Source organism: Leptodactylus fuscus, chromosome 5 (genome assembly GCF_031893055.1).
Source record: "Leptodactylus fuscus isolate aLepFus1 chromosome 5, aLepFus1.hap2, whole genome shotgun sequence".
Lineage (NCBI taxonomy): Eukaryota > Metazoa > Chordata > Amphibia > Anura > Leptodactylidae > Leptodactylus > Leptodactylus fuscus.
Window position 1 is genome coordinate 35,817,761 of NC_134269.1, and position 26,997 is coordinate 35,844,757.

At 46.6% G+C, this 26,997-nt stretch overlaps 34 non-coding genes across 34 annotated transcripts; all 34 read left to right on the forward strand.

Moving 5' to 3' along the window:
• Positions 1-802: 802 nt before the first annotated feature.
• On the forward strand, positions 803-895 carry TRNAI-UAU (transfer RNA isoleucine (anticodon UAU)). Its single transcript is given in 2 exon segments — positions 803-840; positions 860-895. It is a non-coding gene; the product is annotated as a tRNA-Ile (tRNA).
• A 376-nt stretch (positions 896-1,271) lies between these two features.
• Positions 1,272-1,344, forward strand: TRNAR-CCU (transfer RNA arginine (anticodon CCU)). Its single transcript has one exon. It is a non-coding gene; the product is annotated as a tRNA-Arg (tRNA).
• Positions 1,345-2,335: 991 nt separating this feature from the next.
• TRNAI-UAU (transfer RNA isoleucine (anticodon UAU)) lies at positions 2,336-2,428 on the forward strand. The gene is given in 2 exon segments: positions 2,336-2,373; positions 2,393-2,428. It is a non-coding gene; the product is annotated as a tRNA-Ile (tRNA).
• A 374-nt stretch (positions 2,429-2,802) lies between these two features.
• TRNAR-CCU (transfer RNA arginine (anticodon CCU)) lies at positions 2,803-2,875 on the forward strand. Its single transcript has one exon. It is a non-coding gene; the product is annotated as a tRNA-Arg (tRNA).
• Positions 2,876-3,867: 992 nt separating this feature from the next.
• Positions 3,868-3,960, forward strand: TRNAI-UAU (transfer RNA isoleucine (anticodon UAU)). Its single transcript is given in 2 exon segments — positions 3,868-3,905; positions 3,925-3,960. It is a non-coding gene; the product is annotated as a tRNA-Ile (tRNA).
• Positions 3,961-4,334: 374 nt separating this feature from the next.
• TRNAR-CCU (transfer RNA arginine (anticodon CCU)) lies at positions 4,335-4,407 on the forward strand. Its single transcript has one exon. It is a non-coding gene; the product is annotated as a tRNA-Arg (tRNA).
• A 991-nt stretch (positions 4,408-5,398) lies between these two features.
• TRNAI-UAU (transfer RNA isoleucine (anticodon UAU)) lies at positions 5,399-5,492 on the forward strand. Its single transcript has 2 exons — positions 5,399-5,436; positions 5,457-5,492. It is a non-coding gene; the product is annotated as a tRNA-Ile (tRNA).
• Positions 5,493-6,930: 1,438 nt separating this feature from the next.
• Positions 6,931-7,023, forward strand: TRNAI-UAU (transfer RNA isoleucine (anticodon UAU)). Its single transcript is given in 2 exon segments — positions 6,931-6,968; positions 6,988-7,023. It is a non-coding gene; the product is annotated as a tRNA-Ile (tRNA).
• A 374-nt stretch (positions 7,024-7,397) lies between these two features.
• Positions 7,398-7,470, forward strand: TRNAR-CCU (transfer RNA arginine (anticodon CCU)). Its single transcript has one exon. It is a non-coding gene; the product is annotated as a tRNA-Arg (tRNA).
• Positions 7,471-8,459: 989 nt separating this feature from the next.
• TRNAI-UAU (transfer RNA isoleucine (anticodon UAU)) lies at positions 8,460-8,553 on the forward strand. The gene is made up of 2 exons: positions 8,460-8,497; positions 8,518-8,553. It is a non-coding gene; the product is annotated as a tRNA-Ile (tRNA).
• A 374-nt stretch (positions 8,554-8,927) lies between these two features.
• TRNAR-CCU (transfer RNA arginine (anticodon CCU)) lies at positions 8,928-9,000 on the forward strand. Its single transcript has one exon. It is a non-coding gene; the product is annotated as a tRNA-Arg (tRNA).
• A 989-nt stretch (positions 9,001-9,989) lies between these two features.
• On the forward strand, positions 9,990-10,082 carry TRNAI-UAU (transfer RNA isoleucine (anticodon UAU)). The gene is given in 2 exon segments: positions 9,990-10,027; positions 10,047-10,082. It is a non-coding gene; the product is annotated as a tRNA-Ile (tRNA).
• A 374-nt stretch (positions 10,083-10,456) lies between these two features.
• TRNAR-CCU (transfer RNA arginine (anticodon CCU)) lies at positions 10,457-10,529 on the forward strand. The gene has a single exon. It is a non-coding gene; the product is annotated as a tRNA-Arg (tRNA).
• A 991-nt stretch (positions 10,530-11,520) lies between these two features.
• On the forward strand, positions 11,521-11,613 carry TRNAI-UAU (transfer RNA isoleucine (anticodon UAU)). The gene is given in 2 exon segments: positions 11,521-11,558; positions 11,578-11,613. It is a non-coding gene; the product is annotated as a tRNA-Ile (tRNA).
• Positions 11,614-11,987: 374 nt separating this feature from the next.
• On the forward strand, positions 11,988-12,060 carry TRNAR-CCU (transfer RNA arginine (anticodon CCU)). The gene has a single exon. It is a non-coding gene; the product is annotated as a tRNA-Arg (tRNA).
• A 991-nt stretch (positions 12,061-13,051) lies between these two features.
• TRNAI-UAU (transfer RNA isoleucine (anticodon UAU)) lies at positions 13,052-13,144 on the forward strand. The gene is given in 2 exon segments: positions 13,052-13,089; positions 13,109-13,144. It is a non-coding gene; the product is annotated as a tRNA-Ile (tRNA).
• A 376-nt stretch (positions 13,145-13,520) lies between these two features.
• On the forward strand, positions 13,521-13,593 carry TRNAR-CCU (transfer RNA arginine (anticodon CCU)). Its single transcript has one exon. It is a non-coding gene; the product is annotated as a tRNA-Arg (tRNA).
• Positions 13,594-14,584: 991 nt separating this feature from the next.
• Positions 14,585-14,677, forward strand: TRNAI-UAU (transfer RNA isoleucine (anticodon UAU)). Its single transcript is given in 2 exon segments — positions 14,585-14,622; positions 14,642-14,677. It is a non-coding gene; the product is annotated as a tRNA-Ile (tRNA).
• A 372-nt stretch (positions 14,678-15,049) lies between these two features.
• TRNAR-CCU (transfer RNA arginine (anticodon CCU)) lies at positions 15,050-15,122 on the forward strand. Its single transcript has one exon. It is a non-coding gene; the product is annotated as a tRNA-Arg (tRNA).
• Positions 15,123-16,113: 991 nt separating this feature from the next.
• TRNAI-UAU (transfer RNA isoleucine (anticodon UAU)) lies at positions 16,114-16,206 on the forward strand. Its single transcript is given in 2 exon segments — positions 16,114-16,151; positions 16,171-16,206. It is a non-coding gene; the product is annotated as a tRNA-Ile (tRNA).
• Positions 16,207-16,580: 374 nt separating this feature from the next.
• Positions 16,581-16,653, forward strand: TRNAR-CCU (transfer RNA arginine (anticodon CCU)). Its single transcript has one exon. It is a non-coding gene; the product is annotated as a tRNA-Arg (tRNA).
• A 991-nt stretch (positions 16,654-17,644) lies between these two features.
• TRNAI-UAU (transfer RNA isoleucine (anticodon UAU)) lies at positions 17,645-17,737 on the forward strand. Its single transcript is given in 2 exon segments — positions 17,645-17,682; positions 17,702-17,737. It is a non-coding gene; the product is annotated as a tRNA-Ile (tRNA).
• Positions 17,738-18,111: 374 nt separating this feature from the next.
• TRNAR-CCU (transfer RNA arginine (anticodon CCU)) lies at positions 18,112-18,184 on the forward strand. The gene has a single exon. It is a non-coding gene; the product is annotated as a tRNA-Arg (tRNA).
• Positions 18,185-19,175: 991 nt separating this feature from the next.
• TRNAI-UAU (transfer RNA isoleucine (anticodon UAU)) lies at positions 19,176-19,268 on the forward strand. The gene is given in 2 exon segments: positions 19,176-19,213; positions 19,233-19,268. It is a non-coding gene; the product is annotated as a tRNA-Ile (tRNA).
• Positions 19,269-19,640: 372 nt separating this feature from the next.
• TRNAR-CCU (transfer RNA arginine (anticodon CCU)) lies at positions 19,641-19,713 on the forward strand. Its single transcript has one exon. It is a non-coding gene; the product is annotated as a tRNA-Arg (tRNA).
• A 991-nt stretch (positions 19,714-20,704) lies between these two features.
• On the forward strand, positions 20,705-20,797 carry TRNAI-UAU (transfer RNA isoleucine (anticodon UAU)). Its single transcript is given in 2 exon segments — positions 20,705-20,742; positions 20,762-20,797. It is a non-coding gene; the product is annotated as a tRNA-Ile (tRNA).
• A 374-nt stretch (positions 20,798-21,171) lies between these two features.
• Positions 21,172-21,244, forward strand: TRNAR-CCU (transfer RNA arginine (anticodon CCU)). Its single transcript has one exon. It is a non-coding gene; the product is annotated as a tRNA-Arg (tRNA).
• A 992-nt stretch (positions 21,245-22,236) lies between these two features.
• TRNAI-UAU (transfer RNA isoleucine (anticodon UAU)) lies at positions 22,237-22,329 on the forward strand. Its single transcript is given in 2 exon segments — positions 22,237-22,274; positions 22,294-22,329. It is a non-coding gene; the product is annotated as a tRNA-Ile (tRNA).
• Positions 22,330-22,703: 374 nt separating this feature from the next.
• Positions 22,704-22,776, forward strand: TRNAR-CCU (transfer RNA arginine (anticodon CCU)). Its single transcript has one exon. It is a non-coding gene; the product is annotated as a tRNA-Arg (tRNA).
• Positions 22,777-23,767: 991 nt separating this feature from the next.
• On the forward strand, positions 23,768-23,861 carry TRNAI-UAU (transfer RNA isoleucine (anticodon UAU)). Its single transcript has 2 exons — positions 23,768-23,805; positions 23,826-23,861. It is a non-coding gene; the product is annotated as a tRNA-Ile (tRNA).
• A 374-nt stretch (positions 23,862-24,235) lies between these two features.
• On the forward strand, positions 24,236-24,308 carry TRNAR-CCU (transfer RNA arginine (anticodon CCU)). The gene has a single exon. It is a non-coding gene; the product is annotated as a tRNA-Arg (tRNA).
• Positions 24,309-25,299: 991 nt separating this feature from the next.
• Positions 25,300-25,392, forward strand: TRNAI-UAU (transfer RNA isoleucine (anticodon UAU)). Its single transcript is given in 2 exon segments — positions 25,300-25,337; positions 25,357-25,392. It is a non-coding gene; the product is annotated as a tRNA-Ile (tRNA).
• Positions 25,393-25,766: 374 nt separating this feature from the next.
• Positions 25,767-25,839, forward strand: TRNAR-CCU (transfer RNA arginine (anticodon CCU)). Its single transcript has one exon. It is a non-coding gene; the product is annotated as a tRNA-Arg (tRNA).
• A 989-nt stretch (positions 25,840-26,828) lies between these two features.
• On the forward strand, positions 26,829-26,922 carry TRNAI-UAU (transfer RNA isoleucine (anticodon UAU)). Its single transcript has 2 exons — positions 26,829-26,866; positions 26,887-26,922. It is a non-coding gene; the product is annotated as a tRNA-Ile (tRNA).
• Positions 26,923-26,997: the final 75 nt, after the last annotated feature.

Here is a 26,997-nt window from a genome sequence, read left to right on the forward strand (position 1 = left end):
TTCTTTGAATGCAGAGAACGCCCTATGCTTTTGAAAAAGACAGCACCTTGCTTTATTCTTCCTTTATATCCCATTGCCTAGATAAACACGGGGTACGGAATCGGAGATATCCATCTGCCTCCAATTGTGAATTTTTTTTACAAACAGAATTTCTTTACAATGCAATCCTATGTTGTTGGGATAGGGCACACGCATGGATTGCTAAAAATACAGGCTAACTCCACAGGGCTATAAGGAACCATTCCAATGTCACCCACATTGCATTTTTAAAAAAGGAGTCTGTAACCAAGCCCAGCATAGCAAACCAGCCCCGCAGAGAGATAGGTTAGGGTCACCTGAATCCAACGGTGTTTCCCCCTTCCGAATGGGTGCCTCCTTTCCTGAGTGCTCTCTCTTTCTGTCAATACTCAAATGAGCTCTTTGGAGCAACGAGGGTGTTGCCATTGCTCCAAAGAGGTAAGCGGCAACGCCCTCGTTGCTCCAAATAGCTCGTTTGCATGTTGACAAAGGCAGCGATATCTCGGCAACGGAGGCACCCATTCACAAGGGGAAAACACACTTTAATTCAGGTGACCCTAAGCTATCTATTTCTGTGGGTCTGGGTTGATATGCTGGATTCTGGAGACAAACTTCCTTCAACATGAAACCTGCCAGCACCTTGGATCGTACGACTTCATATATCAGTAAGAGTGAAGTAAAACGACTTGGAGTAGATTCAGAGCATCTTTACTGTCAGCGATCTTAACGGTGATCGTTTGGGAAATATCATGCAAAAAAAGCAAGCCCGCAGCACCTCACGTAAGCTCCAGTGGCGCAATCGGTCAGCGCGCGGTGCTTATAAAGCAGTACCTGTCGAGCAATGCCGAGGTTGTGAGTTCGAGCCTCACCTGGAGCATCCTTTCTTGCTTCCCTCATCTGTTTTTTTAGAACAGCAGCGAGGCAGCACAGTCTCTGAAGGCGCCTCATCCTCATCTATCAACACCACGGAATCACAAATCAGGCAAACTTGTGTGGTTTGGAAGAGTCCTGGCCCTCCATTAAGCTTTTCTTCTTCTTCTTCACCATTAACAATATCCTGTGACTGTGTCATCCAAAGGAGGCAAGAAAGGCACCCCTGGCTCTTCTTGAAAGAACGCAAGCACGCCAATAAGAAAGCTTTAGATTTGGAACGCAAAAGGTACAAGTCCCATCTGGATAATGCATTTGGATGGCTGGTGCATGTCTGCTTTCTTTGAAAAATAGAATCATAAGGATTGTATACCCTGCATCCAGCCCCAGTGGCCTAATGGATAAGGCACTGGCCTCCTAAGCCAGGGATTGTGGGTTCGAGTCCCATCTGGGGTGTTTGTCAGCCTAAGCTTTACAAGCGTACCCTGGATGTGTTTTAGGTCCAAATTAAAAGTTCTCAAGCCTCCTCTTCCCGGGGTGATTGTCTCGCTTGCTTCTGAAGCGGATCGTGCCAAACCTGGCCGCGTACTAACATGAAAAGGCAATTTCTATGTCCCAAGAAGAGCAATTCAGTGTAACGCTATCTTCTTTGAATGCAGAGAACGCCCTATGCATTTGAAAAAGACAGCACCTTGCTTTATTCTTCCTTTATATCCCATTGCCTAGACAAACACGGGGTACGGAATCGGAGATATCCATCTGCCTCCAATTGTGAATTTTTTTTACAAACAGAATTTCTTTACAATGCAATCCTATGTTGTTGGGATAGGGCACACGCATGGATTGCTAAAAATACAGGCTAACTCCACAGCGCTATAAGGAACCATTCCAATGTCACCCACATTGCATTTTTAAAAAAGGAGTCTGTAACCAAGCCCAGCATAGCAAACCAGCCCCGCAGAGAGATAGGTTAGGGTCACCTGAATCCAACGGTGTTTCCCCCTTCCGAATCGGTGCTTCCTTTCCTGAGTGCTCTCTCTTTCTGTCAATACTCAAATGAGCTCTTTGGAGCAACGAGGGTGTTGCCATTGCTCCAAAGAGGTAAGCGGCAACGCCCTCGTTGCTCCAAATAGCTCGTTTGCATGTTGACAAAGGCAGCGATATCTCGGCAACGGAGGCACCCATTCACAAGGAGAAAACACACTTTAATTCAGGTGACCCTAAGCTATCTATTTCTGTGGGTCTGGGTTGATATGCTGGATTCTGGAGACAAACTTCCTTCAACATGAAACCTGCCAGCACCTTGGATCGTACGACTTCATATATCAGTAAGAGTGAAGTAAAACGACTTGGAGTAGATTCAGAGCATCTTTACTGTCAGCGATCTTAACGGTGATCGTTTGGGAAATATCATGCAAAAAAAGCAAGCCCGCAACACCTCACGTAAGCTCCAGTGGCGCAATCGGTCAGCGCGCGGTACTTATAAAGCAGTCACTGTCGAGCAATGCCGAGGTTGTGAGTTCGAGCCTCACCTGGAGCATCCTTTCTTGCTTCCCTCATCTGTTTTTTTAGAACAGCAGCGAGGCAGCACAGTCTCTCAAGGCGCCTCCTCCTCATCTATCAACACCACGGAATCACAAAACAGGCAAACTTGTGTGCTTTGGAAGAGTCCTGGCCCTCCATTAAGCTTTTCTTCTTCTTCTTCACCATTAACAATATCCTGTGACTGTGTCATCCAAAGGAGGCAAGAAAGGCACCCCTGGCTCTTCTTGAAAGAACGCAAGTACGCCAATAAGAAAGCTTTAGATTTGGAACGCAAAAGGTACAAGTCCCATCTGGATAATGCATTTGGATGGCTGGTGCATGTCTGCTTTCTTTGAAAAATAGAATCATAAGGCTTGTGCCCTGCATCCAGCCCCAGTGGCCTAATGGATAAGGCACTGGCCTCCTAAGCCAGGGATTGTGGGTTCGAGTCCCATCTGGGGTGTTTGTCAGCCTAAGCTTTACAAGCGTACCCTGGACGTGTTTTAGGTCCAAATTAAAAGTTCTCAAGCCTCCTCTTCCCGGGGTGATTGTCTCGCTTGCTTCTAAAGCGGATCGTGCCAAACCTGGCCGCGTACTAACATGAAAAGGCAATTTCTATGTCCCAAGAAGAGCGATTCAGTGTAACGCTATCTTCTTTGAATGCAGAGAACGCCCTATGCTTTTGAAAAAGACAGCACCTTGCTTTATTCTTCCTTTATATCCCATTGCCTAGACAAACACAAGGGTACGGAATCGGAGATATCCATCTGCCTCCAATTGTGAATTTTTTTTACAAACAGAATTTCTTTACAATGCAATCCTATGTTGTTGGGATAGGGCACACGCATGGATTGCTAAAAATACAGGCTAACTCCACAGCGCTATAAGGAACCATTCCAATGTCACCCACATTGCATTTTTAAAAAAGGAGTCTGTAACCAAGCCCAGCATAGCAAACCAGCCCCGCAGAGAGATAGGTTAGGGTCACCTGAATCCAACGGTGTTTCCCCCTTCCGAATGGGTGCCTCCTTTCCTGAGTGCTCTCTCTTTCTGTCAATACTCAAATGAGCTCTTTGGAGCAACGAGGGTGTTGCCATTGCTCCAAAGAGGTAAGCGGCAACGCCCTCGTTGCTCCAAATAGCTCGTTTGCATGTTGACAAAGGCAGCGATATCTCGGCAACGGAGGCACCCATTCACAAGGAGAAAACACACTTTAATTCAGGTGACCCTAAGCTATCTATTTCTGTGGGTCTGGGTTGATATGCTGGATTCTGGAGACAAATTTCCTTCAACATGAAACCTGCCAGCACCTTGGATCGTACGACTTCATATATCAGTAAGAGTGAAGTAAAACGACTTGGAGTAGATTCAGAGCATCTTTACTGTCAGCGATCTTAACGGTGATCATTTGGGAAATATCATGCAAACAAAGCAAGCCCGCAGCACCTCACGTAAGCTCCAGTGGCGCAATCGGTCAGCGCGCGGTACTTATAAAGCAGTAACTGTCGAGCAATGCCGAGGTTGTGAGTTCGAGCCTCACCTGGAGCATCCTTTCTTGCTTCCCTCATCTGTTTTTTTAGAACAGCAGCGAGGCAGCACAGTCTCTCAAGGCGCCTCATCCTCATCTATCAACACCACGGAATCACAAATCAGGCAAACTTGTGTGGTTTGGAAGAGTCCTGGCCCTCCATTAAGCTTTTCTTCTTCTTCTTCACCATTAACAATATCCTGTGACTGTGTCATCCAAAGGAGGCAAGAAAGGCACCCCTGGCTCTTCTTGAAAGAACGCAAGCACGCCAATAAGAAAGCTTTAGATTTGGAACGCAAAAGGTACAAGTCCCATCTGGATAATGCATTTGGATGGCTGGTGCATGTCTGCTTTCTTTGAAAAATAGAATCATAAGGCTTGTGTCCTGCATCCAGCCCCAGTGGCCTAATGGATTAGGCACTGGCCTCCTAAGCCAGGGATTGTGGGTTCGAGTCCCATCTGGGGTGTTTGTCAGCCTAAGCTTTACAAGCGTACCCTGGATGTGTTTTAGGTCCAAATTAAGAGTTCTCAAGCCTCCTCTTCCCGGGGTGATTGTCTCGCTTGCTTCTGAAGCGGATCGTGCCAAACCTGACCGCGTACTAACATGAAAAGGCAATTTCTATGTCCCAAGAAGAGCAATTCAGTGTAACGCTATCTTCTTTGAATGCAGAGAACGCCCTATGCTTTTGAAAAAGACAGCACCTTGCTTTATTCTTCCTTTATATCCCATTGCCTAGACAAACACGGGGTACGGAATCGGAGATATCCATCTGCCTCCAATTGTGAATTTTTTTTACAAACAGAATTTCTTTACAATGCAATCCTATGTTGTTGGGATAGGGCACACGCATGGATTGCTAAAAATACAGGCTAACTCCACAGCGCTATAAGGAACCATTCCAATGTCACCCACATTGCATTTCTAAAAAAGGAGTCTGTAACCAAGCCCAGCATAGCAAACCAGCCCCGCAGAGAGATAGGTTAGGGTCACCTGAATCCAACGGTGTTTCCCCCTTCCGAATGGGTGCCTCCTTTCCTGAGTGCTCTCTCTTTCTGTCAATACTCAAATGAGCTCTTTGGAGCAACGAGGGTGTTGCCATTGCTCCAAAGAGGTAAGCGGCAACGCCCTCGTTGCTCCAAATAGCTCGTTTGCATGTTGACAAAGGCAGCAATATCTCGGCAACGGAGGCACCCATTCACATGGGGAAAACACACTTTAATTCAGGTGACCCTAAGCTATCTATTTCTGTGGGTCTGGGTTGATATGCTGGATTCTGGAGACAAACTTCCTTCAACATGAAACCTGCCAGCACCTTGGATCGTACGACTTCATATATCAGTAAGAGTGAAGTAAAACGACTTGGAGTAGATTCAGAGCATCTTTACTGTCAGCGATCTTAACGGTGATCGTTTGGGAAATATCATGCAAAAAAAGCAAGCCCGCAGCATCTCACGTAAGCTGCAGTGGCGCAATCGGTCAGCGCGCGGTACTTATAACAGCAGTAACTGTCGAGCAATGCCGAGGTTGTGAGTTCGAGCCTCACCTGGAGCATCCTTTCTTGCTTCCCTCATCTGTTTTTTTAGAACAGCAGCGAGGCAGCACAGTCTCTCAAGGCGCCTCCTCCTCATCTATCAACACCACGGAATCACAAATCAGGCAAACTTGTGTGCTTTGGAAGAGTCCTGGCCCTCCATTAAGCTTTTCTTCTTCTTCTTCACCATTAACAATATCCTGTGACTGTGTCATCCAAAGGAGGCAAGAAAGGCACCCCTGGCTCTTCTTGAAAGAACGCAAGTACGCCAATAAGAAAGCTTTAGATTTGGAACGCAAAAGGTACAAGTCCCATCTGGATAATGCATTTGGATGGCTGGTGCATGTCTGCTTTCTTTGAAAAATAGAATCATAAGGCTTGTGCCCTGCATCCAGCATCAGTGGCCTAATGGATAAGGCCCTGGCCTCCTAAGCCAGGGATTGTGGGTTCGAGTCCCATCTGGGGTGTTTGTCAGCCTAAGCTTTACAAGCGTACCCTGGACGTGTTTTAGGTCCAAATTAAAAGTTCTCAAGCCTCCTCTTCCCGGGGTGATTGTCTCGCTTGCTTCTGAAGCGGATCGTGCCAAACCTGGCCGCGTACTAACATGAAAAGGCAATTTCTATGTCCCAAGAAGAGCAATTCAGTGTAACGCTATCTTCTTTGAATGCAGAGAACGCCCTATGCTTTTGAAAAAGACAGCACCTTGCTTTATTCTTCCTTTATATCCCATTGCCTAGACAAACACGGGGTACGGAATCGGAGATATCCATCTGCCTCCAATTGTGAATTTTTTTTACAAACAGAATTTCTTTACAATGCAATCCTATGTTGTTGGGATAGGGCACACGCATGGATTGCTAAAAATACAGGCTAACTCCACAGCGCTATAAGGAACCATTCCAATGTCACCCACATTGCATTTTTAAAAAAGGAGTCTGTAACCAAGCCCAGCATAGCAAACCAGCCCCGCAGAGAGATAGGTTAGGGTCACCTGAATCCAACGGTGTTTCCCCCTTTCGAATGGGTGCCTCCTTTCCTGAGTGCTCTCTCTTTCTGTCAATACTCAAATGAGCTCTTTGGAGCAACGAGGGTGTTGCCATTGCTCCAAAGAGGTAAGCGGCAACGCCCTCGTTGCTCCAAATAGCTCGTTTGCATGTTGACAAAGGCAGCGATATCTCGGCAACGGAGGCACCCATTCACAAGGGGAAAACACACTTTAATTCAGGTGACCCTAAGCTATCTATTTCTGTGGGTCTGGGTTGATATGCTGGATTCTGGAGACAAACTTCCTTCAACATGAAACCTGCCAGCACCTTGGATCGTACGACTTCATATATCAGTAAGAGTGAAGTAAAACGACTTGGAGTAGATTCAGAGCATCTTTACTGTCAGCGATCTTAACGGTGATCGTTTGGGAAATATCATGCAAAAAAAGCAAGCCCGCAGCACCTCACCTAAGCTCCAGTGGCGCAATCGGTCAGCGCGCGGTACTTATAAAGCAGTAACTGTCGAGCAATGCCGAGGTTGTGAGTTCGAGCCTCACCTGGAGCATCCTTTCTTGCTTCCCTCATCTGCTTTTTTAGAACAGCAGCGAGGCAGCACAGTCTCTCAAGGCGCCTCCTCCTCATCTATCAACACCACGGAATCACAAATCAGGCAAACTTGTGTGCTTTGGAAGAGTCCTGGCCCTCCATTAAGCTTTTCTTCTTCTTCTTCACCATTAACAATATCCTGTGACTGTGTCATCCAAAGGAGGCAAGAAAGGCACCCCTGGCTCTTCTTGAAAGAACGCAAGTACGCCAATAAGAAAGCTTTAGATTTGGAACGCAAAAGGTACAAGTCCCATCTGGATAATGCATTTGGATGGCTGGTGCATGTCTGCTTTCTTTGAAAAATAGAATCATAAGGCTTGTGCCCTGCATCCAGCCCCAGTGGCCTAATGGATAAGGCACTGGCCTCCTAAGCCAGGGATTGTGGGTTCGAGTCCCATCTGGGGTGTTTGTCAGCCTAAGCTTTACAAGCGTAGCCTGGACGTGTTTTAGGTCCAAATTAAAAGTTCTCAAGCCTCCTCTTCCCGGGGTGATTGTCTCGCTTGCTTCTGAAGCGGATCGTGCCAAACCTGGCCGCGTACTAACATGAAAAGGCAATTTCTATGTCCCAAGAAGAGCAATTCAGTGTAACGCTATCTTCTTTGAATGCAGAGAACGCCCTATGCTTTTGAAAAAGACAGCACCTTGCTTTATTCTTCCTTTATATCCCATTGCCTAGACAAACACGGGGTACGGAATCGGAGATATCCATCTGCCTCCAATTGTGAATTTTTTTTACAAACAGAATTTCTTTACAATTCAATCCTATGTTGTTGGGATAGGGCACACGCATGGATTGCTAAAAATACAGGCTAACTCCACAGCGCTATAAGGAACCATTCCAATGTCACCCACATTGCATTTTTAAAAAAGGAGTCTGTAACCAAGCCCAGTATAGCAAACCAGCCCCGCAGAGAGATAGGTTAGGGTCACCTGAATCCAACAGTGTTTCCCCCTTCCGAATGGGTGCCTCCTTTCCTGAGTGCTCTCTCTTTCTGTCAATACTCAAATGAGCTCTTTGGAGCAACGAGGGTGTTGCCATTGCTCCAAAGAGGTAAGCGGCAACGCCCTCGTTGCTCCAAATAGCTCGTTTGCATGTTGACAAAGGCAGCAATATCTCGGCAACGGAGGCACCCATTCACAAGGAGAAAACACACTTTAATTCAGGTGACCCTAAACTATATTTCTGTGGGTCTGGGTTGATATGCTGGATTCTGGAGACAAACTTCCTTCAACATGAAACCTGCCAGCACCTTGGATCGTACGACTTCATATATCAGTAAGAGTGAAGTAAAACGACTTGGAGTAGATTCAGAGCATCTTTACTGTCAGCGATCTTAACGGTGATCGTTTGGGAAATATCATGCAAAAAAAGCAAGCCCGCAGCACCTCACGTAAGCTCCAGTGGCGCAATCGGTCAGCGCGCGGTACTTATAACAGCAGTAACTGTCGAGCAATGCCGAGGTTGTGAGTTCGAGCCTCACCTGGAGCATCCTTTCTTGCTTCCCTCATCTGTTTTTTTAGAACAGCAGCGAGGCAGCACAGTCTCTCAAGGCGCCTCCTCCTCATCTATCAACACCACGGAATCACAAATCAGGCAAACTTGTGTGCTTTGGAAGAGTCCTGGCCCTCCATTAAGCTTTTCTTCTTCTTCTTCACCATTAACAATATCCTGTGACTGTGTCATCCAAAGGAGGCAAGAAAGGCACCCCTGGCTCTTCTTGAAAGAACGCAAGTACGCCAATAAGAAAGCTTTAGATTTGGAACGCAAAAGGTACAAGTCCCATCTGGATAATGCATTTGGATGGCTGGTGCATGTCTGCTTTCTTTGAAAAATAGAATCATAAGGCTTGTGCCCTGCATCCAGCCCCAGTGGCCTAATGGATAAGGCACTGGCCTCCTAAGCCAGGGATTGTGGGTTCGAGTCCCATCTGGGGTGTTTGTCAGCCTAAGCTTTACAAGCGTACCCTGGACGTGTTTTAGGTCCAAATTAAAAGTTCTCAAGCCTCCTCTTCCCGGGGTGATTGTCTCGCTTGCTTCTGAAGCGGATCGTGCCAAACCTGGCCGCGTACTAACATGAAAAGGCAATTTCTATGTCCCAAGAAGAGCAATTCAGTGTAACGCTATCTTCTTTGAATGCAGAGAACGCCCTATGCTTTTGAAAAAGACAGCACCTTGCTTTATTCTTCCTTTATATCCCATTCCCTAGACAAACACGGGGTACGGAATCGGAGATATCCATCTGCCTCCAATTGTGAATTTTTTTTACAAACAGAATTTCTTTACAATGCAATCCTATGTTGTTGGGATAGGGCACACGCATGGATTGCTAAAAATACAGGCTAACTCCACAGCGCTATAAGGAACCATTCCAATGTCACCCACATTGCATTTTTAAAAAAGGAGTCTGTAACCAAGCCCAGCATAGCAAACCAGCCCCGCAGAGAGATAGGTTAGGGTCACCTGAATCCAACGGTGTTTCCCCCTTCCGAATGGGTGCCTCCTTTCCTGAGTGCTCTCTCTTTCTGTCAATACTCAAATGAGCTCTTTGGAGCAACGAGGGTGTTGCCATTGCTCCAAAGAGGTAAGCGGCAACGCCCTCGTTGCTCCAAATAGCTCGTTTGCATGTTGACAAAGGCAGCGATATCTCGGCAACGGAGGCACCCATTCACAAGGAGAAAACACACTTTAATTCAGGTGACCCTAAACTATATTTCTGTGGGTCTGGGTTGATATGCTGGATTCTGGAGACAAACTTCCTTCAACATGAAACCTGCCAGCACCTTGGATCGTACGACTTCATATATCAGTAAGAGTGAAGTAAAACGACTTGGAGTAGATTCAGAGCATCTTTACTGTCAGCGATCTTAACGGTGATCGTTTGGGAAATATCATGCAAACAAAGCAAGCCCGCAGCACCTCACGTAAGCTCCAGTGGTGCAATCGGTCAGTGCGCGGTACTTATAAAGCAGTAACTGTCGAGCAATGCCGAGGTTGTGAGTTCGAGCCTCACCTGGAGCACCCTTTCTTGCTTCCCTCATCTGTTTTTTTAGAACAGCAGCGAGGCAGCACAGTCTCTCAAGGCGCCTCATCCTCATCTATCAACACCACGGAATCACAAATCAGGCAAACTTGTGTGGTTTGGAAGAGTCCTGGCCCTCCATTAAGCTTTTCTTCTTCTTCTTCACCATTAACAATATCCTGTGACTGTGTCATCCAAAGGAGGCAAGAAAGGCACCCCTGGCTCTTCTTGAAAGAACGCAAGCACGCCAATAAGAAAGCTTTAGATTTGGAACGCAAAAGGTACAAGTCCCATCTGGATAATGCATTTGGATGGCTGGTGCATGTCTGCTTTCTTTGAAAAATAGAATCATAAGGCTTGTGCCCTGCATCCAGCCCCAGTGGCCTAATGGATAAGGCACTGGCCTCCTAAGCCAGGGATTGTGGGTTCGAGTCCCATCTGGGGTGTTTGTCAGCCTAAGCTTTACAAGCGTAGCCTGGACGTGTTTTAGGTCCAAATTAAAAGTTCTCAAGCCTCCTCTTCCCGGGGTGATTGTCTCGCTTGCTTCTGAAGCGGATCGTGCCAAACCTGGCCGCGTACTAACATGAAAAGGCAATTTCTATGTCCCAAGAAGAGCAATTCAGTGTAACGCTATCTTCTTTGAATGCAGAGAACGCCCTATGCTTTTGAAAAAGACAGCACCTTGCTTTATTCTTCCTTTATATCCCATTGCCTAGACAAACACGGGGTACGGAATCGGAGATATCCATCTGCCTCCAATTGTGAATTTTTTTTACAAACAGAATTTCTTTACAATGCAATCCTATGTTGTTGGGATAGGGCACACGCATGGATTGCTAAAAATACAGGCTAACTCCACAGCGCTATAAGGAACCATTCCAATGTCACCCACATTGCATTTTTAAAAAAGGAGTCTGTAACCAAGCCCAGTATTGCAAACCAGCCCCGCAGAGAGATAGGTTAGGGTCACCTGAATCCAACAGTGTTTCCCCCTTCCGAATGGGTGCCTCCTTTCCTGAGTGCTCTCTCTTTCTGTCAATACTCAAATGAGCTCTTTGGAGCAACGAGGGTGTTGCCATTGCTCCAAAGAGGTAAGCGGCAACGCCCTCGTTGCTCCAAATAGCTCGTTTGCATGTTGACAAAGGCAGCAATATCTCGGCAACGGAGGCACCCATTCACAAGGAGAAAACACACTTTAATTCAGGTGACCCTAAACTATCTATTTCTGTGGGTCTGGGTTGATATGCTGGATTCTGGAGACAAACTTCCTTCAACATGAAACCTGCCAGCACCTTGGATCGTACGACTTCATATATCAGTAAGAGTGAAGTAAAACAACTTGGAGTAGATTCAGAGCATCTTTACTGTCAGCGATCTTAACGGTGATCGTTTGGGAAATATCATGCAAACAAAGCAAGCCCGCAGCACCTCACATAAGCTCCAGTGGCGCAATCGGTCAGCGCGCGGTACTTATAAAGCAGCAACTGTCGAGCAATGCCGAGGTTGTGAGTTTGAGCCTCACCTGGAGCATCCTTTCTTGCTTCCCTCATCTGTTTTTTGAGAACAGCAGCGAGGCAGCACAGTCTCTCAAGGCGCCTCATCCTCATCTATCAACACCACGGAATCACAAATCAGGCAAACTTGTGTGGTTTGGAAGAGTCCTGGCCCTCCATTAAGCTTTTCTTCTTCTTCTTCACCATTAACAATATCCTGTGACTGTGTCATCCAAAGGAGGCAAGAAAGGCACCCCTGGCTCTTCTTGAAAGAACGCAAGCACGCCAATAAGAAAGCTTTAGATTTGGAACGCAAAAGGTACAAGTCCCATCTGGATAATGCATTTGGATGGCTGGTGCATGTCTGCTTTCTTTGAAAAATAGAATCATAAGGCTTGTGCCCTGCATCCAGCCCCAGTGGCCTAATGGATAAGGCACTGGCCTCCTAAGCCAGGGATTGTGGGTTCGAGTCCCATCTGGGGTGTTTGTCAGCCTAAGCTTTACAAGCGTACCCTGGACGTGTTTTAGGTCCAAATTAAAAGTTCTCAAGCCTCTTCTTCCCGGGGTGATTGTCTCGCTTGCTTCTGAAGCGGATCGTGCCAAACCTGGCCGCGTACTAACATGAAAAGGCAATTTCTATGTCCCAAGAAGAGCAATTCAGTGTAACGCTATCTTCTTTGAATGCAGAGAACGCCCTATGCTTTTGAAAAAGACAGCACCTTGCTTTATTCTTCCTTTATATCCCATTGCCTAGATAAACACGGGGTACGGAATCGGAGATATCCATCTGCCTCCAATTGTGAATTTTTTTTACAAACAGAATTTCTTTACAATGCAATCCTATGTTGTTGGGATAGGGCACACGCATGGATTGCTAAAAATACAGGCTAACTCCACAGGGCTATAAGGAACCATTCCAATGTCACCCACATTGCATTTTTAAAAAAGGAGTCTGTAACCAAGCCCAGCATAGTAAACCAGCCCCGCAGAGAGATAGGTTAGGGTCACCTGAATCCAACGGTGTTTCCCCCTTCCGAATGGGTGCCTCCTTTCCTGAGTGCTCTCTCTTTCTGTCAATACTCAAATGAGCTCTTTGGAGCAACGAGGGTGTTGCCATTGCTCCAAAGAGGTAAGCGGCAACGCCCTCGTTGCTCCAAATAGCTCGTTTGCATGTTGACAAAGGCAGCGATATCTCGGCAACGGAGGCACCCATTCACAAGGGGAAAACACACTTTAATTCAGGTGACCCTAAGCTATCTATTTCTGTGGGTCTGGGTTGATATGCTGGATTCTGGAGACAAACTTCCTTCAACATGAAACCTGCCAGCACCTTGGATCGTACGACTTCATATATCAGTAAGAGTGAAGTAAAACGACTTGGAGTAGATTTAGAGCATCTTTACTGTCAGCGATCTTAACGGTGATCGTTTGGGAAATATCATGCAAAAAAAGCAAGCCCGCAGCACCTCACGTAAGCTCCAGTGGCGCAATCGGTCAGCGCGCGGTGCTTATAAAGCAGTACCTGTCGAGCAATGCCGAGGTTGTGAGTTCGAGCCTCACCTGGAGCATCCTTTCTTGCTTCCCTCATCTGTTTTTTTAGAACAGCAGCGAGGCAGCACAGTCTCTGAAGGCGCCTCATCCTCATCTATCAACACCACGGAATCACAAATCAGGCAAACTTGTGTGGTTTGGAAGAGTCCTGGCCCTCCATTAAGCTTTTCTTCTTCTTCTTCACCATTAACAATATCCTGTGACTGTGTCATCCAAAGGAGGCAAGAAAGGCACCCCTGGCTCTTCTTGAAAGAACGCAAGCACGCCAATAAGAAAGCTTTAGATTTGGAACGCAAAAGGTACAAGTCCCATCTGGATAATGCATTTGGATGGCTGGTGCATGTCTGCTTTCTTTGAAAAATAGAATCATAAGGATTGTATACCCTGCATCCAGCCCCAGTGGCCTAATGGATAAGGCACTGGCCTCCTAAGCCAGGGATTGTGGGTTCGAGTCCCATCTGGGGTGTTTGTCAGCCTAAGCTTTACAAGCGTACCCTGGATGTGTTTTAGGTCCAAATTAAAAGTTCTCAAGCCTCCTCTTCCCGGGGTGATTGTCTCGCTTGCTTCTGAAGCGGATCGTGCCAAACCTGGCCGCGTACTAACATGAAAAGGCAATTTCTATGTCCCAAGAAGAGCAATTCAGTGTAACGCTATCTTCTTTGAATGCAGAGAACGCCCTATGCATTTGAAAAAGACAGCACCTTGCTTTATTCTTCCTTTATATCCCATTGCCTAGACAAACACGGGGTACGGAATCGGAGATATCCATCTGCCTCCAATTGTGAATTTTTTTTACAAACAGAATTTCTTTACAATGCAATCCTATGTTGTTGGGATAGGGCACACGCATGGATTGCTAAAAATACAGGCTAACTCCACAGCGCTATAAGGAACCATTCCAATGTCACCCACATTGCATTTTTAAAAAAGGAGTCTGTAACCAAGCCCAGCATAGCAAACCAGCCCCGCAGAGAGATAGGTTAGGGTCACCTGAATCCAACGGTGTTTCCCCCTTCCGAATCGGTGCTTCCTTTCCTGAGTGCTCTCTCTTTCTGTCAATACTCAAATGAGCTCTTTGGAGCAACGAGGGTGTTGCCATTGCTCCAAAGAGGTAAGCGGCAACGCCCTCGTTGCTCCAAATAGCTCGTTTGCATGTTGACAAAGGCAGCGATATCTCGGCAACGGAGGCACCCATTCACAAGGAGAAAACACACTTTAATTCAGGTGACCCTAAGCTATCTATTTCTGTGGGTCTGGGTTGATATTCTGGATTCTGGAGACAAACTTCCTTCAACATGAAACCTGCCAGCACCTTGGATCGTACGACTTCATATATCAGTAAGAGTGAAGTAAAACGACTTGGAGTAGATTCAGAGCATCTTTACTGTCAGCGATCTTAACGGTGATCGTTTGGGAAATATCATGCAAACAAAGCAAGCCCGCAGCACCTCACGTAAGCTCCAGTGGCGCAATCGGTCAGCACGCGGTACTTATAAAGCAGTAACTGTCGAGCAATGCCGAGGTTGTGAGATCGAGCCTCACCTGGAGCATCCTTTCTTGCTTCCCTCATCTGTTTTTTTAGAACAGCAGCGAGGCAGCACAGTCTCAAGGCGCCTCATCCTCATCTATCAACACCACGGAATCACAAATCAGGCAAACTTGTGTGGTTTGGAAGAGTCCTGGCCCTCCATTAAGCTTTTCTTCTTCTTCTTCACCATTAACAATATCCTATGACTGTGTCATCCAAAGGAGGCAAGAAAGGCACCCCTGGCTCATCTTGAAAGAACGCAAGCACGCCAATAAGAAAGCTTTAGATTTGGAACGCAAAAGGTACAAGTCCCATCTGGATAATGCATTTGGATGGCTGGTGCATGTCTGCTTTCTTTGAAAAATAGAATCATAAGGCTTGTGCCCTGCATCCAGCCCCAGTGGCCTAGTGGATAACGCACTGGCCTCCTAAGCCAGGGATTGTGGGTTCGAGTCCCATCTGGGGTGTTTGTCAGCCTAAGCTTTACAAGCGTACCCTGGACGTGTTTTAGGTCCAAATTAAAAGTTCTCAAGCCTCCTCTTCCCGGGGTGATTGTCTCGCTTGCTTCTGAAGCGGATCGTGCCAAACCTGGCCGCGTACTAACATGAAAAGGCAATTTCTATGTCCCAAGAAGAGCAATTCAGTGTAACGCTATCTTCTTTGAATGCAGAGAACGCCCTATGCTTTTGAAAAAGACAGCACCTTGCTTTATTCTTCCATTATATCCCATTGCCTAGACAAACACGGGGTACGGAATCGGAGATATCCATCTGCCTCCAATTGTGAATTTTTTTTACAAACAGAATTTCTTTACAATGCAATCCTATGTTGTTGGGATAGGGCACACGCATGGATTGCTAAAAATACAGGCTAACTCCACAGCGCTATAAGGAACCATTCCAATGTCACCCACATTGCATTTTTAAAAAAGGAGTCTGTAACCAAGCCCAGCATAGCAAACCAGCCCCGCAGAGAGATAGGTTAGGGTCACCTGAATCCAACGGTGTTTCCCCCTTCCGAATGGGTGCCTCCTTTCCTGAGTGCTCTCTCTTTCTGTCAATACTCAAATGAGCTCTTTGGAGCAACGAGGGTGTTGCCATTGCTCCAAAGAGGTAAGCGGCAACGCCCTCGTTGCTCCAAATAGCTCGTTTGCATGTTGACAAAGGCAGCGATATCTCGGCAACGGAGGCACCCATTCACAAGGGGAAAACACACTTAAATTCAGGTGACCCTAAGCTATCTATTTCTGTGGGTCTGGGTTGATATGCTGGATTCTGGAGACAAACTTCCTTCAACATGAAACCTGCCAGCACCTTGGATCGTACGACTTCATATATCAGTAAGAGTGAAGTAAAACGACTTGGAGTAGATTCAGAGCATCTTTACTGTCAGCGATCTTAACGGTGATCGTTTGGGAAATATCATGCAAAAAAAGCAAGCCCGCAACACCTCACGTAAGCTCCAGTGGCGCAATCGGTCAGCGTGCGGTACTTATAAAGCAGTAACTGTCGAGCAATGCCGAGGTTGTGAGTTCGAGCCTCACCTGGAGCATCCTTTCTTGCTTCCCTCATCTGTTTTTTTAGAACAGCAGCGAGGCAGCACAGTCTCTCAAGGCGCCTCCTCCTCATCTATCAACACCACGGAATCACAAAACAGGCAAACTTGTGTGCTTTGGAAGAGTCCTGGCCCTCCATTAAGCTTTTCTTCTTCTTCTTCACCATTAACAATATCCTGTGACTGTGTCATCCAAAGGAGGCAAGAAAGGCACCCCTGGCTCTTCTTGAAAGAACGCAAGTACGCCAATAAGAAAGCTTTAGATTTGGAACGCAAAAGGTACAAGTCCCATCTGGATAATGCATTTGGATGGCTGGTGCATGTCTGCTTTCTTTGAAAAATAGAATCATAAGGCTTGTGCCCTGCATCCAGCCCCAGTGGCCTAATGGATAAGGCACTGGCCTCCTAAGCCAGGGATTGTGGGTTCGAGTCCCATCTGGGGTGTTTGTCAGCCTAAGCTTTACAAGCGTAGCCTGGACGTGTTTTAGGTCCAAATTAAAAGTTCTCAAGCCTCCTCTTCCCGGGGTGATTGTCTCGCTTGCTTCTGAAGCGGATCGTGCCAAACCTGGCCGCGTACTAACATGAAAAGGCAATTTCTATGTCCCAAGAAGAGCAATTCAGTGTAACGCTATCTTCTTTGAATGCAGAGAACGCCCTATGCTTTTGAAAAAGACAGCACCTTGCTTTATTCTTCCTTTATATCCCATTGCCTAGACAAACACGGGGTACGGAATCGGAGATATCCATCTGCCTCCAATTGTGAATTTTTTTTACAAACAGAATTTCTTTACAATGCAATCCTATGTTGTTGGGATAGGGCACACGCATGGATTGCTAAAAATACAGGCTAACTCCACAGCGCTATAAGGAACCATTCCAATGTCACCCACATTGCATTTTTAAAAAAGGAGTCTGTAACCAAGCCCAGCATAGCAAACCAGCCCCGCAGAGAGATAGGTTAGGGTCACCTGAATCCAACGGTGTTTCCCCCTTCCGAATGGGTGCCTCCTTTCCTGAGTGCTCTCTCTTTCTGTCAATACTCAAATGAGCTCTTTGGAGCAACGAGGGTGTTGCCATTGCTCCAAAGAGGTAAGCGGCAACGCCCTCGTTGCTCCAAATAGCTCGTTTGCATGTTGACAAAGGCAGCGATATCTCGGCAACGGAGGCACCCATTCACAAGGAGAAAACACACTTTAATTCAGGTGACCCTAAGCTATCTATTTCTGTGGGTCTGGGTTGATATGCTGGATTCTGGAGACAAATTTCCTTCAACATGAAACCTGCCAGCACCTTGGATCGTACGACTTCATATATCAGTAAGAGTGAAGTAAAACGACTTGGAGTAGATTCAGAGCATCTTTACTGTCAGCGATCTTAACGGTGATCATTTGGGAAATATCATGCAAACAAAGCAAGCCCGCAGCACCTCACGTAAGCTCCAGTGGCGCAATCGGTCAGCGCGCGGTACTTATAAAGCAGTAACTGTCGAGCAATGCCGAGGTTGTGAGTTCGAGCCTCACCTGGAGCATCCTTTCTTGCTTCCCTCATCTGTTTTTTTAGAACAGCAGCGAGGCAGCACAGTCTCTCAAGGCGCCTCATCCTCATCTATCAACACCACGGAATCACAAATCAGGCAAACTTGTGTGGTTTGGAAGAGTCCTGGCCCTCCATTAAGCTTTTCTTCTTCTTCTTCACCATTAACAATATCCTGTGACTGTGTCATCCAAAGGAGGCAAGAAAGGCACCCCTGGCTCTTCTTGAAAGAACGCAAGCACGCCAATAAGAAAGCTTTAGATTTGGAACGCAAAAGGTACAAGTCCCATCTGGATAATGCATTTGGATGGCTGGTGCATGTCTGCTTTCTTTGAAAAATAGAATCATAAGGCTTGTGTCCTGCATCCAGCCCCAGTGGCCTAATGGATTAGGCACTGGCCTCCTAAGCCAGGGATTGTGGGTTCGAGTCCCATCTGGGGTGTTTGTCAGCCTAAGCTTTACAAGCGTACCCTGGATGTGTTTTAGGTCCAAATTAAGAGTTCTCAAGCCTCCTCTTCCCGGGGTGATTGTCTCGCTTGCTTCTGAAGCGGATCGTGCCAAACCTGACCGCGTACTAACATGAAAAGGCAATTTCTATGTCCCAAGAAGAGCAATTCAGTGTAACGCTATCTTCTTTGAATGCAGAGAACGCCCTATGCTTTTGAAAAAGACAGCACCTTGCTTTATTCTTCCTTTATATCCCATTGCCTAGACAAACACGGGGTACGGAATCGGAGATATCCATCTGCCTCCAATTGTGAATTTTTTTTACAAACAGAATTTCTTTACAATGCAATCCTATGTTGTTGGGATAGGGCACACGCATGGATTGCTAAAAATACAGGCTAACTCCACAGCGCTATAAGGAACCATTCCAATGTCACCCACATTGCATTTCTAAAAAAGGAGTCTGTAACCAAGCCCAGCATAGCAAACCAGCCCCGCAGAGAGATAGGTTAGGGTCACCTGAATCCAACGGTGTTTCCCCCTTCCGAATGGGTGCCTCCTTTCCTGAGTGCTCTCTCTTTCTGTCAATACTCAAATGAGCTCTTTGGAGCAACGAGGGTGTTGCCATTGCTCCAAAGAGGTAAGCGGCAACGCCCTCGTTGCTCCAAATAGCTCGTTTGCATGTTGACAAAGGCAGCGATATCTCGGCAACGGAGGCACCCATTCACAAGGAGAAAACACACTTTAATTCAGGTGACCCTAAGCTATCTATTTCTGTGGGTCTGGGTTGATATGCTGGATTCTGGAGACAAACTTCCTTCAACATGAAACCTGCCAGCACCTTGGATCGTACGACTTCATATATCAGTAAGAGTGAAGTAAAACGACTTGGAGTAGATTCAGAGCATCTTTACTGTCAGCGATCTTAACGGTGATCGTTTGGGAAATATCATGCAAACAAAGCAAGCCCGCAGCACCTCACGTAAGCTCCAGTGGCGCAATCGGTCAGCACGCGGTACTTATAAAGCAGTAACTGTCGAGCAATGCCGAGGTTGTGAGATCGAGCCTCACCTGGAGCATCCTTTCTTGCTTCCCTCATCTGTTTTTTTAGAACAGCAGCGAGGCAGCACAGTCTCAAGGCGCCTCATCCTCATCTATCAACACCACGGAATCACAAATCAGGCAAACTTGTGTGGTTTGGAAGAGTCCTGGCCCTCCATTAAGCTTTTCTTCTTCTTCTTCACCATTAACAATATCCTATGACTGTGTCATCCAAAGGAGGCAAGAAAGGCACCCCTGGCTCATCTTGAAAGAACGCAAGCACGCCAATAAGAAAGCTTTAGATTTGGAACGCAAAAGGTACAAGTCCCATCTGGATAATGCATTTGGATGGCTGGTGCATGTCTGCTTTCTTTGAAAAATAGAATCATAAGGCTTGTGCCCTGCATCCAGCCCCAGTGGCCTAGTGGATAACGCACTGGCCTCCTAAGCCAGGGATTGTGGGTTCGAGTCCCATCTGGGGTGTTTGTCAGCCTAAGCTTTACAAGCGTACCCTGGACGTGTTTTAGGTCCAAATTAAAAGTTCTCAAGCCTCCTCTTCCCGGGGTGATTGTCTCGCTTGCTTCTGAAGCGGATCGTGCCAAACCTGGCCGCGTACTAACATGAAAAGGCAATTTCTATGTCCCAAGAAGAGCAATTCAGTGTAACGCTATCTTCTTTGAATGCAGAGAACGCCCTATGCTTTTGAAAAAGACAGCACCTTGCTTTATTCTTCCATTATATCCCATTGCCTAGACAAACACGGGGTACGGAATCGGAGATATCCATCTGCCTCCAATTGTGAATTTTTTTTACAAACAGAATTTCTTTACAATGCAATCCTATGTTGTTGGGATAGGGCACACGCATGGATTGCTAAAAATACAGGCTAACTCCACAGCGCTATAAGGAACCATTCCAATGTCACCCACATTGCATTTTTAAAAAAGGAGTCTGTAACCAAGCCCAGCATAGCAAACCAGCCCCGCAGAGAGATAGGTTAGGGTCACCTGAATCCAACGGTGTTTCCCCCTTCCGAATGGGTGCCTCCTTTCCTGAGTGCTCTCTCTTTCTGTCAATACTCAAATGAGCTCTTTGGAGCAACGAGGGTGTTGCCATTGCTCCAAAGAGGTAAGCGGCAACGCCCTCGTTGCTCCAAATAGCTCGTTTGCATGTTGACAAAGGCAGCGATATCTCGGCAACGGAGGCACCCATTCACAAGGGGAAAACACACTTAAATTCAGGTGACCCTAAGCTATCTATTTCTGTGGGTCTGGGTTGATATGCTGGATTCTGGAGACAAACTTCCTTCAACATGAAACCTGCCAGCACCTTGGATCGTACGACTTCATATATCAGTAAGAGTGAAGTAAAACGACTTGGAGTAGATTCAGAGCATCTTTACTGTCAGCGATCTTAACGGTGATCGTTTGGGAAATATCATGCAAAAAAAGCAAGCCCGCAACACCTCACGTAAGCTCCAGTGGCGCAATCGGTCAGCGTGCGGTACTTATAAAGCAGTAACTGTCGAGCAATGCCGAGGTTGTGAGTTCGAGCCTCACCTGGAGCATCCTTTCTTGCTTCCCTCATCTGTTTTTTTAGAACAGCAGCGAGGCAGCACAGTCTCTCAAGGCGCCTCCTCCTCATCTATCAACACCACGGAATCACAAAACAGGCAAACTTGTGTGCTTTGGAAGAGTCCTGGCCCTCCATTAAGCTTTTCTTCTTCTTCTTCACCATTAACAATATCCTGTGACTGTGTCATCCAAAGGAGGCAAGAAAGGCACCCCTGGCTCTTCTTGAAAGAACGCAAGTACGCCAATAAGAAAGCTTTAGATTTGGAACGCAAAAGGTACAAGTCCCATCTGGATAATGCATTTGGATGGCTGGTGCATGTCTGCTTTCTTTGAAAAATAGAATCATAAGGCTTGTGCCCTGCATCCAGCCCCAGTGGCCTAATGGATAAGGCACTGGCCTCCTAAGCCAGGGATTGTGGGTTCGAGTCCCATCTGGGGTGTTTGTCAGCCTAAGCTTTACAAGCGTACCCTGGACGTGTTTTAGGTCCAAATTAAAAGTTCTCAAGCCTCCTCTTCCCGGGGTGATTGTCTCGCTTGCTTCTAAAGCGGATCGTGCCAAACCTGGCCGCGTACTAACATGAAAAGGCAATTTCTATGTCCCAAGAAGAGCGATTCAGTGTAACGCTATCTTCTTTGAATGCAGAGAACGCCCTATGCTTTTGAAAAAGACAGCACCTTGCTTTATTCTTCCTTTATATCCCATTGCCTAGACAAACACAAGGGTACGGAATCGGAGATATCCATCTGCCTCCAATTGTGAATTTTTTTTACAAACAGAATTTCTTTACAATGCAATCCTATGTTGTTGGGATAGGGCACACGCATGGATTGCTAAAAATACAGGCTAACTCCACAGCGCTATAAGGAACCATTCCAATGTCACCCACATTGCATTTTTAAAAAAGGAGTCTGTAACCAAGCCCAGCATAGCAAACCAGCCCCGCAGAGAGATAGGTTAGGGTCACCTGAATCCAACGGTGTTTCCCCCTTCCGAATGGGTGCCTCCTTTCCTGAGTGCTCTCTCTTTCTGTCAATACTCAAATGAGCTCTTTGGAGCAACGAGGGTGTTGCCATTGCTCCAAAGAGGTAAGCGGCAACGCCCTCGTTGCTCCAAATAGCTCGTTTGCATGTTGACAAAGGCAGCGATATCTCGGCAACGGAGGCACCCATTCACAAGGAGAAAACACACTTTAATTCAGGTGACCCTAAGCTATCTATTTCTGTGGGTCTGGGTTGATATGCTGGATTCTGGAGACAAATTTCCTTCAACATGAAACCTGCCAGCACCTTGGATCGTACGACTTCATATATCAGTAAGAGTGAAGTAAAACGACTTGGAGTAGATTCAGAGCATCTTTACTGTCAGCGATCTTAACGGTGATCATTTGGGAAATATCATGCAAACAAAGCAAGCCCGCAGCACCTCACGTAAGCTCCAGTGGCGCAATCGGTCAGCGCGCGGTACTTATAAAGCAGTAACTGTCGAGCAATGCCGAGGTTGTGAGTTCGAGCCTCACCTGGAGCATCCTTTCTTGCTTCCCTCATCTGTTTTTTTAGAACAGCAGCGAGGCAGCACAGTCTCTCAAGGCGCCTCATCCTCATCTATCAACACCACGGAATCACAAATCAGGCAAACTTGTGTGGTTTGGAAGAGTCCTGGCCCTCCATTAAGCTTTTCTTCTTCTTCTTCACCATTAACAATATCCTGTGACTGTGTCATCCAAAGGAGGCAAGAAAGGCACCCCTGGCTCTTCTTGAAAGAACGCAAGCACGCCAATAAGAAAGCTTTAGATTTGGAACGCAAAAGGTACAAGTCCCATCTGGATAATGCATTTGGATGGCTGGTGCATGTCTGCTTTCTTTGAAAAATAGAATCATAAGGCTTGTGTCCTGCATCCAGCCCCAGTGGCCTAATGGATTAGGCACTGGCCTCCTAAGCCAGGGATTGTGGGTTCGAGTCCCATCTGGGGTGTTTGTCAGCCTAAGCTTTACAAGCGTACCCTGGATGTGTTTTAGGTCCAAATTAAGAGTTCTCAAGCCTCCTCTTCCCGGGGTGATTGTCTCGCTTGCTTCTGAAGCGGATCGTGCCAAACCTGACCGCGTACTAACATGAAAAGGCAATTTCTATGTCCCAAGAAGAGCAATTCAGTGTAACGCTATCTTCTTTGAATGCAGAGAACGCCCTATGCTTTTGAAAAAGACAGCACCTTGCTTTATTCTTCCTTTATATCCCATTGCCTAGACAAACACGGGGTACGGAATCGGAGATATCCATCTGCCTCCAATTGTGAATTTTTTTTACAAACAGAATTTCTTTACAATGCAATCCTATGTTGTTGGGATAGGGCACACGCATGGATTGCTAAAAATACAGGCTAACTCCACAGCGCTATAAGGAACCATTCCAATGTCACCCACATTGCATTTCTAAAAAAGGAGTCTGTAACCAAGCCCAGCATAGCAAACCAGCCCCGCAGAGAGATAGGTTAGGGTCACCTGAATCCAACGGTGTTTCCCCCTTCCGAATGGGTGCCTCCTTTCCTGAGTGCTCTCTCTTTCTGTCAATACTCAAATGAGCTTTTTGGAGCAACGAGGGTGTTGCCATTGCTCCAAAGAGGTAAGCGGCAACGCCCTCGTTGCTCCAAATAGCTCGTTTGCATGTTGACAAAGGCAGCAATATCTCGGCAACGGAGGCACCCATTCACATGGGGAAAACACACTTTAATTCAGGTGACCCTAAGCTATCTATTTCTGTGGGTCTGGGTTGATATGCTGGATTCTGGAGACAAACTTCCTTCAACATGAAACCTGCCAGCACCTTGGATCGTACGACTTCATATATCAGTAAGAGTGAAGTAAAACGACTTGGAGTAGATTCAGAGCATCTTTACTGTCAGCGATCTTAACGGTGATCGTTTGGGAAATATCATGCAAAAAAAGCAAGCCCGCAGCATCTCACGTAAGCTGCAGTGGCGCAATCGGTCAGCGCGCGGTACTTATAACAGCAGTAACTGTCGAGCAATGCCGAGGTTGTGAGTTCGAGCCTCACCTGGAGCATCCTTTCTTGCTTCCCTCATCTGTTTTTTTAGAACAGCAGCGAGGCAGCACAGTCTCTCAAGGCGCCTCCTCCTCATCTATCAACACCACGGAATCACAAATCAGGCAAACTTGTGTGCTTTGGAAGAGTCCTGGCCCTCCATTAAGCTTTTCTTCTTCTTCTTCACCATTAACAATATCCTGTGACTGTGTCATCCAAAGGAGGCAAGAAAGGCACCCCTGGCTCTTCTTGAAAGAACGCAAGTACGCCAATAAGAAAGCTTTAGATTTGGAACGCAAAAGGTACAAGTCCCATCTGGATAATGCATTTGGATGGCTGGTGCATGTCTGCTTTCTTTGAAAAATAGAATCATAAGGCTTGTGTCCTGCATCCAGCCCCAGTGGCCTAATGGATAAGGCACTGGCCTCCTAAGCCAGGGATTGTGGGTTCGAGTCCCATCTGGGGTGTTTGTCAGCCTAAGCTTTACAAGCGTACCCTGGACGTGTTTTAGGTCCAAATTAAAAGTTCTCAAGCCTCCTCTTCCCGGGGTGATTGTCTCGCTTGCTTCTGAAGCGGATCGTGCCAAACCTGGCCGCGTACTAACATGAAAAGGCAATTTCTATGTCCCAAGAAGAGCAATTCAGTGTAACGCTATCTTCTTTGAATGCAGAGAACGCCCTATGCTTTTGAAAAAGACAGCACCTTGCTTTATTCTTCCTTTATATCCCATTGCCTAGACAAACACGGGGTACGGAATCGGAGATATCCATCTGCCTCCAATTGTGAATTTTTTTTACAAACAGAATTTCTTTACAATGCAATCCTATGTTGTTGGGATAGGGCACACGCATGGATTGCTAAAAATACAGGCTAACTCCACAGCGCTATAAGGAACCATTCCAATGTCACCCACATTGCATTTTTAAAAAAGGAGTCTGTAACCAAGCCCAGCATAGCAAACCAGCCCCGCAGAGAGATAGGTTAGGGTCACCTGAATCCAACGGTGTTTCCCCCTTTCGAATGGGTGCCTCCTTTCCTGAGTGCTCTCTCTTTCTGTCAATACTCAAATGAGCTCTTTGGAGCAACGAGGGTGTTGCCATTGCTCCAAAGAGGTAAGCGGCAACGCCCTCGTTGCTCCAAATAGCTCGTTTGCATGTTGACAAAGGCAGCGATATCTCGGCAACGGAGGCACCCATTCACAAGGGGAAAACACACTTTAATTCAGGTGACCCTAAGCTATCTATTTCTGTGGGTCTGGGTTGATATGCTGGATTCTGGAGACAAACTTCCTTCAACATGAAACCTGCCAGCACCTTGGATCGTACGACTTCATATATCAGTAAGAGTGAAGTAAAACGACTTGGAGTAGATTCAGAGCATCTTTACTGTCAGCGATCTTAACGGTGATCGTTTGGGAAATATCATGCAAAAAAAGCAAGCCCGCAGCACCTCACGTAAGCTCCAGTGGCGCAATCGGTCAGCGCGCGGTACTTATAAAGCAGTAACTGTCGAGCAATGCCGAGGTTGTGAGTTCGAGCCTCACCTGGAGCATCCTTTCTTGCTTCCCTCATCTGCTTTTTTAGAACAGCAGCGAGGCAGCACAGTCTCTCAAGGCGCCTCCTCCTCATCTATCAACACCACGGAATCACAAATCAGGCAAACTTGTGTGCTTTGGAAGAGTCCTGGCCCTCCATTAAGCTTTTCTTCTTCTTCTTCACCATTAACAATATCCTGTGACTGTGTCATCCAAAGGAGGCAAGAAAGGCACCCCTGGCTCTTCTTGAAAGAACGCAAGTACGCCAATAAGAAAGCTTTAGATTTGGAACGCAAAAGGTACAAGTCCCATCTGGATAATGCATTTGGATGGCTGGTGCATGTCTGCTTTCTTTGAAAAATAGAATCATAAGGCTTGTGCCCTGCATCCAGCCCCAGTGGCCTAATGGATAAGGCACTGGCCTCCTAAGCCAGGGATTGTGGGTTCGAGTCCCATCTGGGGTGTTTGTCAGCCTAAGCTTTACAAGCGTAGCCTGGACGTGTTTTAGGTCCAAATTAAAAGTTCTCAAGCCTCCTCTTCCCGGGGTGATTGTCTCGCTTGCTTCTGAAGCGGATCGTGCCAAACCTGGCCGCGTACTAACATGAAAAGGCAATTTCTATGTCCCAAGAAGAGCAATTCAGTGTAACGCTATCTTCTTTGAATGCAGAGAACGCCCTATGCTTTTGAAAAAGACAGCACCTTGCTTTATTCTTCCTTTATATCCCATTGCCTAGACAAACACGGGGTACGGAATCGGAGATATCCATCTGCCTCCAATTGTGAATTTTTTTTACAAACAGAATTTCTTTACAATGCAATCCTATGTTGTTGGGATAGGGCACACGCATGGATTGCTAAAAATACAGGCTAACTCCACAGCGCTATAAGGAACCATTCCAATGTCACCCACATTGCATTTTTAAAAAAGGAGTCTGTAACCAAGCCCAGTATAGCAAACCAGCCCCGCAGAGAGATAGGTTAGGGTCACCTGAATCCAACAGTGTTTCCCCCTTCCGAATGGGTGCCTCCTTTCCTGAGTGCTCTCTCTTTCTGTCAATACTCAAATGAGCTCTTTGGAGCAACGAGGGTGTTGCCATTGCTCCAAAGAGGTAAGCGGCAACGCCCTCGTTGCTCCAAATAGCTCGTTTGCATGTTGACAAAGGCAGCAATATCTCGGCAACGGAGGCACCCATTCACAAGGAGAAAACACACTTTAATTCAGGTGACCCTAAACTATATTTCTGTGGGTCTGGGTTGATATGCTGGATTCTGGAGACAAACTTCCTTCAACATGAAACCTGCCAGCACCTTGGATCGTACGACTTCATATATCAGTAAGAGTGAAGTAAAACGACTTGGAGTAGATTCAGAGCATCTTTACTGTCAGCGATCTTAACGGTGATCGTTTGGGAAATATCATGCAAAAAAAGCAAGCCCGCAGCACCTCACGTAAGCTCCAGTGGCGCAATCGGTCAGCGCGCGGTACTTATAACAGCAGTAACTGTCGAGCAATGCCGAGGTTGTGAGTTCGAGCCTCACCTGGAGCATCCTTTCTTGCTTCCCTCATCTGTTTTTTTAGAACAGCAGCGAGGCAGCACAGTCTCTCAAGGCGCCTCCTCCTC